Raw genomic sequence first — 12,481 nt, forward strand, 5'->3', positions numbered from 1 at the left:
TCCCGGTAGGCTGTAAGAGCACTGTGCAGAGCGAGTTGTTTCTTAGCTTCCCAAAGAGCTGGAAGCAAGATGCTGTGGGGCCCAACTCGCCTTTGGAAAGAAGCCTGCACGTTGTGAATTTCAGCTCTAGGGCAATGTAGCACACCCAGAGCAGAAGTCATACTTCAGCCAGATCAGGCCTGCAAGGAAACTGCGTTTCACAGGCCTTTGGAAGAGATGTTCCCAATAGGCTGTAAGAGCACTGTGCAGAGCGAGTTGTTTCTTAGCTTCCCAAAGAGCTGGAAGCAAGATGCTGTGGGTCCCAACTCGCCCTTTGGAAAGAAGCCTGCTCGTTGTGCCTTTCAGCTCTAGGAAAATGTAGCACACCCAGAGCAGGAGTCCTACTTCAGCCAGGTCAGGCCTGCAAAGAAACTGCGTTTCCAGGCCTTTGGAAGAGATGTTCCCAGTAGGCTGTAAGAGCACTGTGCAGAGCGAGTTGTTTCTTAGCTTCCCAAAGAGCTGGAAGCAAGATGCTGTGGGGCCCAACTCGCCCTTTGGAAAGAAGCATGCACGTTGTGCCTTTCAGCTCTAGGGCAATGTAGCACACCCAGAGCAGAAGTCCTACTTCAGCCAGATCAGACCTGCAAAGAAACTGCGTTTCACAGGCCTTTGGAAGAGATGTTCCTGGTACTCTGTAAGAGCACTGTGCAGAGCGAGTTGTTTCTTAGCTTCCCAAAGAGCTGGAAGCAAGATGTTGTGGGGCCCAACTCGCCCTATGGAAAGAAGCCTGCACGTTGTGCCTTTCAGCTCCAGGTCAATGAAGCACACACAGAGCAGAAGTTCTACTTCAGCGAGATCAGGTTTGCGAGGAAACTGCTTTTCACAGGCCTTTGGAAGAGATGTTCCCGGTAGGCTGTAAGAGCACTCTGCAGAGCGAGTTGTTTCTTAGCTTCCCAAAGAGCTGGAAGCAAGATGCTGTTGGGCCCAACTCGACCTTTGGAAAGTAGCCTGCACGTTGTGCCTTTCAGCTCTAGGGCAATGTAGCACACCCAGAGCAGGAGTCCTACTTCAGCCAGATCAGGCCTGCAAAGAAACTGCGTTTCACAGGCCTTTGGAAGAGATGTTCCCGGTAGGCTGCAAGAGCACTGTGCAGAGCGAGTTGTTTCTTAGCTTCCCAAAGAGCTGGAAGCAAGATGCTGTGGGTCCCAACTCGCCCTTTGGAAAGAAGCCTGCTCGTTGTGCCTTTCCGCTCTAGTGCAATGTAGCACACCCAGAGCAGAAGTCCTACTTCAGCCAGATCAGGCCTGCAAAGAAACTGCGTTTCACAGGCCTTTGGAAGAGATGTTCCCGGTAGGCTGTAAGAGCACTGTGCAGAGCGAGTTGATTCTTAGCTTCCCAAAGAGCTGGAAGCAAGATGCTGTGGGGCCCAACTCGCCCTTTGGAAAGAAGCCTGCACGTTGTGACTTTCAGCTCTAGGGCAATGTAGCACACCCAGAGCAGAAGTCCTACTTCAGCCAGATCAGGCCTGCAAAGAAACTGCGTTTCACAGGCCTTTGGAAGAGATGTTCCCGGTAGGCTGTAAGAGCACTGTGCAGAGCGAGTTGTTCCTTAGCTTCCCAAAGAGCTGGAAGCAAGATGCTGTGGGGCCCATCTCGCCCTTTGGAAAGAAGCCTGCACGTTGTGCCTTTCAGCTCTAGGGCAATTTATCACACCAAGTGGAGAAGTCCTACTTCAACCAGATCAGGCCTGCAAAGAAACTGCGTTTCACAGACCTTTGGAAGAGATGTTCCCGGTAGGCTGTAAGAGCACTGTGCAGAGCGAATTGTTTCTTAGCTTCCCAAATAGCTGGAAGCAAGATGCTGCGGGGCCCAACTCGCCCTTTATAAAGAAGCCTGCAAGTTGTGACTTTCAGCTCTAGGGCAATGTAGCACACCCAGAGCAGAAGTCCTACTTCAGCCAGATCAGGCCTGCAAAGAAACTGCGTTTCACAGGCCTTTGGAAGAGATGTTCCCGGTAGGCTGTAAGAGCACTGTGCAGAGCGAGTTGTTTCTTAGCTTCCCAAAGAGCTGGAAGCAAGATGCTGTGGGGCCCAACTCGCCCTTTGGAAAGAAGCCTGCACGTTGTGCCTTTCAGCTCTAGGGCAATGTAGCACACCCAGAGCAGAAGTCCTACTTCAGCCAGATCAGGCCTGCAAAGAAACTGCGTTTCACAGGCCTTTGGAAGAGATCTTCCCGGTAGGCTGTAAGAGCACTGTGCAGAGCGAGTTGTTTCTTAGCTTCCCAAACAGCTGGAAGCAAGATGCTGTAGGGCCCAACTCGCCCTATGGAAAGAAGCCTGCACGTTGTGCCTTTCAGCTCTAGGGCAATGAAGCACACACAGAGCAGAAGTTCTACTTCAGCGAGATCAGGTCTGGGAGGAAACTGCTTTTCACAGGCCTTTGGAAGAGATGTTCCCGGTAGGCTGTAAGAGCACTCTGCAGAGCGAGTTGTTTCCCAGCTTCCCAAAGAGCTGGAAGCAAGATGCTGTGGGGCCCAACTCGCCCTTTGGAAAGAAGCCTGCACGTTGTGCCTTTCAGCTCTAGGGCAATGTAGCACACCAAGAGCAGAAGTTCCACTTCAACGAGATCAGGCCTGCACAAAAACTGCGTTTCACAGGCCTTTGGAAGAGATGTTCCCGGTAGGCTGTAACAGCACTGTGCAGAACGAGTTGTTTCTTAGCTTTCCAAAGAGCTGGAAGCAAGATGCTGTGGGGCCCAACTCGCCCTTTGGAAAGAAGCCTGCACGTTGTGCCTTTCAGCTCTAGGGCAATGTAGCACACCCACAGCAGGAGTCCTACTTCAGCCAGATCAGGCCTGCAAAGACTGCGTTTCACAGGCCTTTGGAAGAGATGTTCCCGGTAGGCTGTAAGAGCACTGTGCAGAGCGAGTTGTTTCTTAGCTTCCCAAAGAGCTGGAAGCAAGATGCTGTGGGGCCCAACTCGCCCTTTGAAAGAAGCCTGCACGTTGTGCCTTTCAGCTCTAGGGCAATGTAGCACACCCAGAGCAGAAGTCCTACTTCAGCCAGATCAGGCCTGCAAAGAAACTGCGTTTCACAGGCCTTTGGAAGAGATGTTCCCGGTAGGCTGTAAGAGCACTGTGCAGAGCGAGTTCTTTCTTAGCTTCCCAAAGAGCTGGAAGCAAGATGCTGTGGGGCCCAACTCGCCTTTGGAAAGAAGCCTGCACGTTGTGACTTTCAGCTCTAGGGCAATGTAGCACACACAGAGCAGAAGTCCTACTTCAGCCAGATCAGGCCTGCAAAGAAACTGCGTTTCACAGGCCTTTGGAAGACATCTTCCCGGTAGGCTGTAAGAGCACTGCGCAGAGCGAGTTGTTTCTTAGCTTCCCAAAGAGCTGGAAGCAAGATGCTGCGGGGCCCAACTCGCCCTTTGGAAAGAAGCCTGCACGTTGTGCCTTTCAGCTCTAGGGCAATTTATCACACCAAGTGGAGAAGTCCTACTTCAACCAGATCAGGCCTGCAAAGAAACTGCGTTTCACAGACCTTTGGAAGAGATGTTCCCGGTAGGCTGTAAGAGCACTGTGCAGAGCGAATTGTTTCTTAGCTTCCCAAATAGCTGGAAGCAAGATGCTGCGGGGCCCAACTCGCCCTTTATAAAGAAGCCTGCAAGTTGTGACTTTCAGCTCTAGGGCAATGTAGCACACCCAGAGCAGAAGTCCTACTTCAGCCAGATCAGGCCTGCAAAGAAACTGCGTTTCACAGGCCTTTGGAAGAGATGTTCCCGGTAGGCTGTAAGAGCACTGTGCAGAGCGAGTTGTTTCTTAGCTTCCCAAAGAGCTGGAAGCAAGATGCTGTGGGGCCCAACTCGCCCTTTGGAAAGAAGCCTGCACGTTGTGCCTTTCAGCTCTAGGGCAATGTAGCACACCCAGAGCAGAAGTCCTACTTCAGCCAGATCAGGCCTGCAAAGAAACTGCGTTTCACAGGCCTTTGGAAGAGATCTTCCCGGTAGGCTGTAAGAGCACTGTGCAGAGCGAGTTGTTTCTTAGCTTCCCAAACAGCTGGAAGCAAGATGCTGTAGGGCCCAACTCGCCCTATGGAAAGAAGCCTGCACGTTGTGCCTTTCAGCTCTAGGGCAATGAAGCACACACAGAGCAGAAGTTCTACTTCAGCGAGATCAGGTCTGGGAGGAAACTGCTTTTCACAGGCCTTTGGAAGAGATGTTCCCGGTAGGCTGTAAGAGCACTCTGCAGAGCGAGTTGTTTCCCAGCTTCCCAAAGAGCTGGAAGCAAGATGCTGTGGGGCCCAACTCGCCCTTTGGAAAGAAGCCTGCACGTTGTGCCTTTCAGCTCTAGGGCAATGTAGCACACCAAGAGCAGAAGTTCCACTTCAACGAGATCAGGCCTGCACAAAAACTGCGTTTCACAGGCCTTTGGAAGAGATGTTCCCGGTAGGCTGTAACAGCACTGTGCAGAACGAGTTGTTTCTTAGCTTTCCAAAGAGCTGGAAGCAAGATGCTGTGGGGCCCAACTCGCCCTTTGGAAAGAAGCCTGCACGTTGTGCCTTTCAGCTCTAGGGCAATGTAGCACACCCACAGCAGGAGTCCTACTTCAGCCAGATCAGGCCTGCAAAGACTGCGTTTCACAGGCCTTTGGAAGAGATGTTCCCGGTAGGCTGTAAGAGCACTGTGCAGAGCGAGTTGTTTCTTAGCTTCCCAAAGAGCTGGAAGCAAGATGCTGTGGGGCCCAACTCGCCCTTTGAAAGAAGCCTGCACGTTGTGCCTTTCAGCTCTAGGGCAATGTAGCACACCCAGAGCAGAAGTCCTACTTCAGCCAGATCAGGCCTGCAAAGAAACTGCGTTTCACAGGCCTTTGGAAGAGATGTTCCCGGTAGGCTGTAAGAGCACTGTGCAGAGCGAGTTCTTTCTTAGCTTCCCAAAGAGCTGGAAGCAAGATGCTGTGGGGCCCAACTCGCCTTTGGAAAGAAGCCTGCACGTTGTGACTTTCAGCTCTAGGGCAATGTAGCACACACAGAGCAGAAGTCCTACTTCAGCCAGATCAGGCCTGCAAAGAAACTGCGTTTCACAGGCCTTTGGAAGACATCTTCCCGGTAGGCTGTAAGAGCACTGCGCAGAGCGAGTTGTTTCTTAGCTTCCCAAAGAGCTGGAAGCAAGATGCTGTGGGGCCCAACTCGCCCTTTGGAAAGAAGCCTGCACGTTTTGCCTTTCACCTCTAGGGCAATGTAGCACACCCACAGCTGGAGTCCTACTTCAGCCAGATCAGGCCTGCAAAGAAACTGCGTTTCACAGGCCTTTGGAAGAGATGTTCCCGGTAGGCTGTAAGAGCACTGTGCAGAGCGAGTTGTTTCTTAGCTTCCCAAAGAGCAGGAAGCAAGATGCTGTGGGGCCCAACTCACCCTTTGGAATGAAGCCTGCACGTTGTGCCTTTCAGCTCTAGGGCAATGTAGCACACCCAGACCAGAAGTCCTACTTCAGCCAGATCAGGCCTGCAAAGAAACTGCGTTTCACAGGCCTTTGGAAGAGATGTTCCCGGTAGGCTGTAAGAGCACTGTGCAGAGCGAGTTGTTTCTTAGCTTCCCAAAGAGCTGCAAGCAAGATGCTGTGGGGCCCAACTCGCCCTTTGCAAAGAAGCCTGCACGTTGTGCCTTTCAGCTCCAGGGCAATGTAGCACACCCAGAGCAGATGTCCTACTTCAGCCAGATCAGACCTGCAAAGAAACTGCGTTTCACAGGCCTTTGGAAGAGATGTTCCCGGTAGGCTGTAAGAGCACTGTGCAGAGCGAGTTGTTTCTTAGCTTCCGAAAGAGCTGGAAGCAAGATGCTGTGGTGCCCAACTCGCCCCATGGAAAGAAGCCTGCACGTTGTGCCTTTCAGCTCTAGGGCAATGAAGCACACACAGAGCAGAAGTTCTACTTCAGCGAGATCAGGTCTGCAAGGAAACTGCTTTTCACAGGCCTTTGGAAGAGATGTTCCCGGTAGGCTGTAAGAGCACTGTGCAGAGCGAGTTGTTTCTCAGCTTCCCAAAGAGCTGGAAGCAAGATGCTGTGGGGCCCAACTCGCCCTTTGGAAAGAAGCCTGCACGTTGTGCCTTTCAGCTCTAGGGCAATGTAGCACACCAAGAGCAGAAGTTCCACTTCAGCGAGATCAGGCCTGCAAAGAAACTGCGTTTCACAGGCCTTTGGAAGAGATGTTCCCGGTAGGCTGTAACAGCACTGTGCAGAGCGAGTTGATTATTAGCTTTCCAAAGAGCTGGAAGCAAGATGCTGTGGGGCCAAACTCGCCCTTTGGAAAGAAGCCTGCACGTTGTGCCTTTCAGCTCTAGGGCAATGTAGCACACCCAGAGCAGAAGTCCTACTTCAGCCAGATCAGGCCTGCAAAGAACCTGCATTTCACAGGCATTTGGAAGAGATGTTCCCGGTAGGCTGTAAGAGCACTGTGCAGAGCGAGTTGTTTCTTAGCTTCACAAAGAGCTGGAAGCAAGATGCTGTGGGGCCCAACTCCCCCTTTGAAAGAAGCCTGCACGTTGTGCCTTTCAGCTCTAGGGCAATGTAGCACACCCAGAGCAGAAATCCTACTTCAGCCACAGCAGGCCTGCAAAGAAACTGCTTTTCACAGGCCTTTGGAAGAGATGTTCCCGGTAGGCTGTAAGAGCACTGTGCAGAGCGAGTTGTTTCTTAGCTTCCCAAAGAGCTGGAAGCAAGATGCTGTGGGGCCCAACTCGCCTTTGGAAAGAAGCCTGCACGTTGTGAATTTCAGCTCTAGGGCAATGTAGCACACCCAGAGCAGAAGTCATACTTCAGCCAGATCAGGCCTGCAAGGAAACTGCGTTTCACAGGCCTTTGGAAGAGATGTTCCCAATAGGCTGTAAGAGCACTGTGCAGAGCGAGTTGTTTCTTAGCTTCCCAAAGAGCTGGAAGCAAGATGCTGTGGGTCCCAACTCGCCCTTTGGAAAGAAGCCTGCTCGTTGTGCCTTTCAGCTCTAGGAAAATGTAGCACACCCAGAGCAGGAGTCCTACTTCAGCCAGGTCAGGCCTGCAAAGAAACTGCGTTTCACAGGCCTTTGGAAGAGATGTTCCCAGTAGGCTGTAAGAGCACTGTGCAGAGCGAGTTGTTTCTTAGCTTCCCAAAGAGCTGGAAGCAAGATGCTGTGGGGCCCAACTCGCCCTTTGGAAAGAAGCATGCACGTTGTGCCTTTCAGCTCTAGGGCAATGTAGCACACCCAGAGCAGAAGTCCTACTTCAGCCAGATCAGACCTGCAAAGAAACTGCGTTTCACAGGCCTTTGGAAGAGATGTTCCCGGTACTCTGTAAGAGCACTGTGCAGAGCGAGTTGTTTCTTAGCTTCCCAAAGAGCTGGAAGCAAGATGTTGTGGGGCCCAACTCGCCCTATGGAAAGAAGCCTGCACGTTGTGCCTTTCAGCTCCAGGTCAATGAAGCACACACAGAGCAGAAGTTCTACTTCAGCGAGATCAGGTTTGCGAGGAAACTGCTTTTCACAGGCCTTTGGAAGAGATGTTCCCGGTAGGCTGTAAGAGCACTCTGCAGAGCGAGTTGTTTCTTAGCTTCCCAAAGAGCTGGAAGCAAGATGCTGTTGGGCCCAACTCGACCTTTGGAAAGTAGCCTGCACGTTGTGACTTTCAGCTCTAGGGCAATGTAGCACACCCAGAGCAGGAGTCCTACTTCAGCCAGATCAGGCCTGCAAAGAAACTGCGTTTCACAGGCCTTTGGAAGAGATGTTCCCGGTAGGCTGCAAGAGCACTGTGCAGAGCGAGTTGTTTCTTAGCTTCCCAAAGAGCTGGAAGCAAGATGCTGTGGGTCCCAACTCGCCCTTTGGAAAGAAGCCTGCTCGTTGTGCCTTTCCGCTCTAGGGCAATGTAGCACACCCAGAGCAGAAGTCCTACTTCAGCCAGATCAGGCCTGCAAAGAAACTGCGTTTCACAGGCCTTTGGAAGAGATGTTCCCGGTAGGCTGTAAGAGCACTGTGCAGAGCGAGTTGTTTCTTAGCTTCCCAAAGAGCTGAAAGCAAGATGCTGTGGGGCCCAACTCGCCCTTTGGAAAGAAGCCTGCACGTTGTGCCTTTCAGCTCTAGGGCAATGTAGCACACCCAGAGCAGAAGTCCTACTTCAGCCAGATCAGGCCTGCAAAGAAACTGCGTTTCACAGGCCTTTGGAAGAGATGTTCCCGGTAGGCTGTAAGAGCACTGTGCAGAGCGAGTTGTTCCTTAGCTTCCCAAAGAGCTGGAAGCAAGATGCTGTGGGGCCCAACTCGCCCTTTGGAAAGAAGCCTGCACGTTGTGCCTTTCAGCTCTAGGGCAATTTAGCACACCAAGAGGAGAAGTCCTACTTCAACCAGATCAGGCCTGCAAAGAAACTGCGTTTCACAGGCCTTTGGAAGAGATGTTCCCGGTAGGCTGTAAGAGCACTGTGCAGAGCGAGTTGATTCTTAGCTTCCCAAAGAGCTGGAAGCAAGATGTTGTGGGGCCCAACTCGCCCTATGGAAAGAAGCCTGCACGTTGTGCCTTTCAGCTCTAGGTCAATGAAGCACACACAGAGCAGAAGTTCTACTTCAGCGAGATCAGGTTTGCGAGGAAACTGCTTTTCACAGGCCTTTGGAAGAGATGTTCCCGGTAGGCTGTAAGAGCACTCTGCAGAGCGAGTTGTTTCTTAGCTTCCCAAAGAGCTGGAAGCAAGATGCTGTTGGGCCCAACTCGACCTTTGGAAAGTAGCCTGCACGTTGTGCCTTTCAGCTCTAGGGCAATGTAGCACACCCAGAGCAGGAGTCCTACTTCAGCCAGATCAGGCCTGCAAAGAAACTGCATTTCACAGGCATTTGTAAGAGATGTTCCCGGTAGGCTGCAAGAGCACTGTGCAGAGCGAGTTGTTTCTTAGCTTCCCAAAGAGCTGGAAGCAAGATGCTGTGGGTCCCAACTCGCCCTTTGGAAAGAAGCCTGCTCGTTGTGCCTTTCAGCTCTAGGGCAATGTAGCACACCCAGAGCAGAAGTCCTACTTCAGCCAGATCAGGCCTGCAAAGAAACTGCGTTTCACAGGCCTTTGGAAGAGATGTTCCCGGTAGGCTGTAAGAGCACTGTGCAGAGCGAGTTGTTTCTTAGCTTCCCAAAGAGCTGAAAGCAAGATGCTGTGGGGCCCAACTCGCCCTTTGGAAAGAAGCCTGCACGTTGTGCCTTTCAGCTCTAGGGCAATGTAGCACACCCAGAGCAGAAGTCCTACTTCAGCCAGATCAGGCCTGCAAAGAAACTGCGTTTCACAGGCCTTTGGAAGAGATGTTCCCGGTAGGCTGTAAGAGCACTGTGCAGAGCGAGTTGTTCCTTAGCTTCCCAAAGAGCTGGAAGCAAGATGCTGTGGGGCCCAACTCGCCCTTTGGAAAGAAGCCTGCACGTTGTGCCTTTCAGCTCTAGGGCAATTTAGCACACCAAGAGGAGAAGTCCTACGTCAACCAGATCAGTCCTGCAAAGAAACTGCGTTTCACAGGCCTTTGGAAGAGATGTTCCCGGTAGGCTGTAAGAGCACTGTGCAGAGCGAGTTGATTCTTAGCTTCCCAAAGAGCTGGAAGCAAGATGCTGTGGGGCCCAACTCGCCCTTTGAAAGAAGCCTGCACGTTGTGCCTTTCAGCTCTAGGGCAATGTAGCACACCCAGAGCAGAAGTCCTACTTCAGCCAGATCAGGCCTGCAAAGAAACTGCGTTTCACAGGCCTTTGGAAGAGATGTTCCCGGTAGGCTGTAAGAGCACTGTGCAGAGCGAGTTCTTTCTTAGCTTCCCAAAGAGCTGGAAGCAAGATGCTGTGGGGCCCAACTCGCCTTTGGAAAGAAGCCTGCACGTTGTGACTTTCAGCTCTAGGGCAATGTAGCACACACAGAGCAGAAGTCCTACTTCAGCCAGATCAGGCCTGCAAAGAAACTGCGTTTCACAGGCCTTTGGAAGACATCTTCCCGGTAGGCTGTAAGAGCACTGCGCAGAGCGAGTTGTTTCTTAGCTTCCCAAAGAGCTGGAAGCAAGATGCTGTGGGGCCCAACTCGCCCTTTGGAAAGAAGCCTGCACGTTTTGCCTTTCACCTCTAGGGCAATGTAGCACACCCACAGCTGGAGTCCTACTTCAGCCAGATCAGGCCTGCAAAGAAACTGCGTTTCACAGGCCTTTGGAAGAGATGTTCCCGGTAGGCTGTAAGAGCACTGTGCAGAGCGAGTTGTTTCTTAGCTTCCCAAAGAGCAGGAAGCAAGATGCTGTGGGGCCCAACTCACCCTTTGGAATGAAGCCTGCACGTTGTGCCTTTCAGCTCTAGGGCAATGTAGCACACCCAGACCAGAAGTCCTACTTCAGCCAGATCAGGCCTGCAAAGAAACTGCGTTTCACAGGCCTTTGGAAGAGATGTTCCCGGTAGGCTGTAAGAGCACTGTGCAGAGCGAGTTGTTTCTTAGCTTCCCAAAGAGCTGGAAGCAAGATGCTGTGGGGCCGAACTCGCCCTTTGCAAAGAAGCCTGCACGTTGTGCCTTTCAGCTCCAGGGCAATGTAGCACACCCAGAGCAGATGTCCTACTTCAGCCAGATCAGACCTGCAAAGAAACTGCGTTTCACAGGCCTTTGGAAGAGATGTTCCCGGTAGGCTGTAAGAGCACTGTGCAGAGCGAGTTGTTTCTTAGCTTCCGAAAGAGCTGGAAGCAAGATGCTGTGGTGCCCAACTCGCCCCATGGAAAGAAGCCTGCACGTTGTGCCTTTCAGCTCTAGGGCAATGAAGCACACACAGAGCAGAAGTTCTACTTCAGCGAGATCAGGTCTGCGAGGAAACTGCTTTTCACAGGCCTTTGGAAGAGATGTTCCCGGTAGGCTGTAAGAGCACTGTGCAGAGCGAGTTGTTTCTCAGCTTCCCAAAGAGCTGGAAGCAAGATGCTGTGGGGCCCAACTCGCCCTTTGGAAAGAAGCCTGCACGTTGTGCCTTTCAGCTCTAGGGCAATGTAGCACACCAAGAGCAGAAGTTCCACTTCAGCGAGATCAGGCCTGCAAAGAAACTGCGTTTCACAGGCCTTTGGAAGAGATGTTCCCGGTAGGCTGTAACAGCACTGTGCAGAGCGAGTTGATTATTAGCTTTCCAAAGAGCTGGAAGCAAGATGCTGTGGGGCCAAACTCGCCCTTTGGAAAGAAGCCTGCACGTTGTGCCTTTCAGCTCTAGGGCAATGTAGCACACCCAGAGCAGAAGTCCTACTTCAGCCAGATCAGGCCTGCAAAGAAACTGCATTTCACAGGCATTTGGAAGAGATGTTCCCGGTAGGCTGTAAGAGCACTGTGCAGAGCGAGTTGTTTCTTAGCTTCACAAAGAGCTGGAAGCAAGATGCTGTGGGGCCCAACTCCCCCTTTGAAAGAAGCCTGCACGTTGTGCCTTTCAGCTCTAGGGCAATGTAGCACACCCAGAGCAGAAATCCTACTTCAGCCACATCAGGCCTGCAAAGAAACTGCTTTTCACAGGCCTTTGGAAGAGATGTTCCCGGTAGGCTGTAAGAGCACTGTGCAGAGCGAGTTGTTTCTTAGCTTCCCAAAGAGCTGGAAGCAAGATGCTGTGGGGCCCAACTCGCCTTTGGAAAGAAGCCTGCACGTTGTGAATTTCAGCTCTAGGGCAATGTAGCACACCCAGAGCAGAAGTCATACTTCAGCCAGATCAGGCCTGCAAGGAAACTGCGTTTCACAGGCCTTTGGAAGAGATGTTCCCAATAGGCTGTAAGAGCACTGTGCAGAGCGAGTTGTTTCTTAGCTTCCCAAAGAGCTGGAAGCAAGATGCTGTGGGTCCCAACTCGCCCTTTGGAAAGAAGCCTGCTCGTTGTGCCTTTCAGCTCTAGGAAAATGTAGCACACCCAGAGCAGGAGTCCTACTTCAGCCAGGTCAGGCCTGCAAAGAAACTGCGTTTCACAGGCCTTTGGAAGAGATGTTCCCAGTAGGCTGTAAGAGCACTGTGCAGAGCGAGTTGTTTCTTAGCTTCCCAAAGAGCTGGAAGCAAGATGCTGTGGGGCCCAACTCGCCCTTTGGAAAGAAGCATGCACGTTGTGCCTTTCAGCTCTAGGGCAATGTAGCACACCCAGAGCAGAAGTCCTACTTCAGCCAGATCAGACCTGCAAAGAAACTGCGTTTCACAGGCCTTTGGAAGAGATGTTCCCGGTACTCTGTAAGAGCACTGTGCAGAGCGAGTTGTTTCTTAGCTTCCCAAAGAGCTGGAAGCAAGATGTTGTGGGGCCCAACTCGCCCTATGGAAAGAAGCCTGCACGTTGTGCCTTTCAGCTCCAGGTCAATGAAGCACACACAGAGCAGAAGTTCTACTTCAGCGAGATCAGGTTTGCGAGGAAACTGCTTTTCACAGGCCTTTGGAAGAGATGTTCCCGGTAGGCTGTAAGAGCACTCTGCAGAGCGAGTTGTTTCTTAGCTTCCCAAAGAGCTGGAAGCAAGATGCTGTTGGGCCCAACTCGACCTTTGGAAAGTAGCCTGCACGTTGTGCCTT

Source organism: Equus caballus, chromosome 1 (assembly GCF_041296265.1).
Source record: "Equus caballus isolate H_3958 breed thoroughbred chromosome 1, TB-T2T, whole genome shotgun sequence".
Lineage (NCBI taxonomy): Eukaryota > Metazoa > Chordata > Mammalia > Perissodactyla > Equidae > Equus > Equus caballus.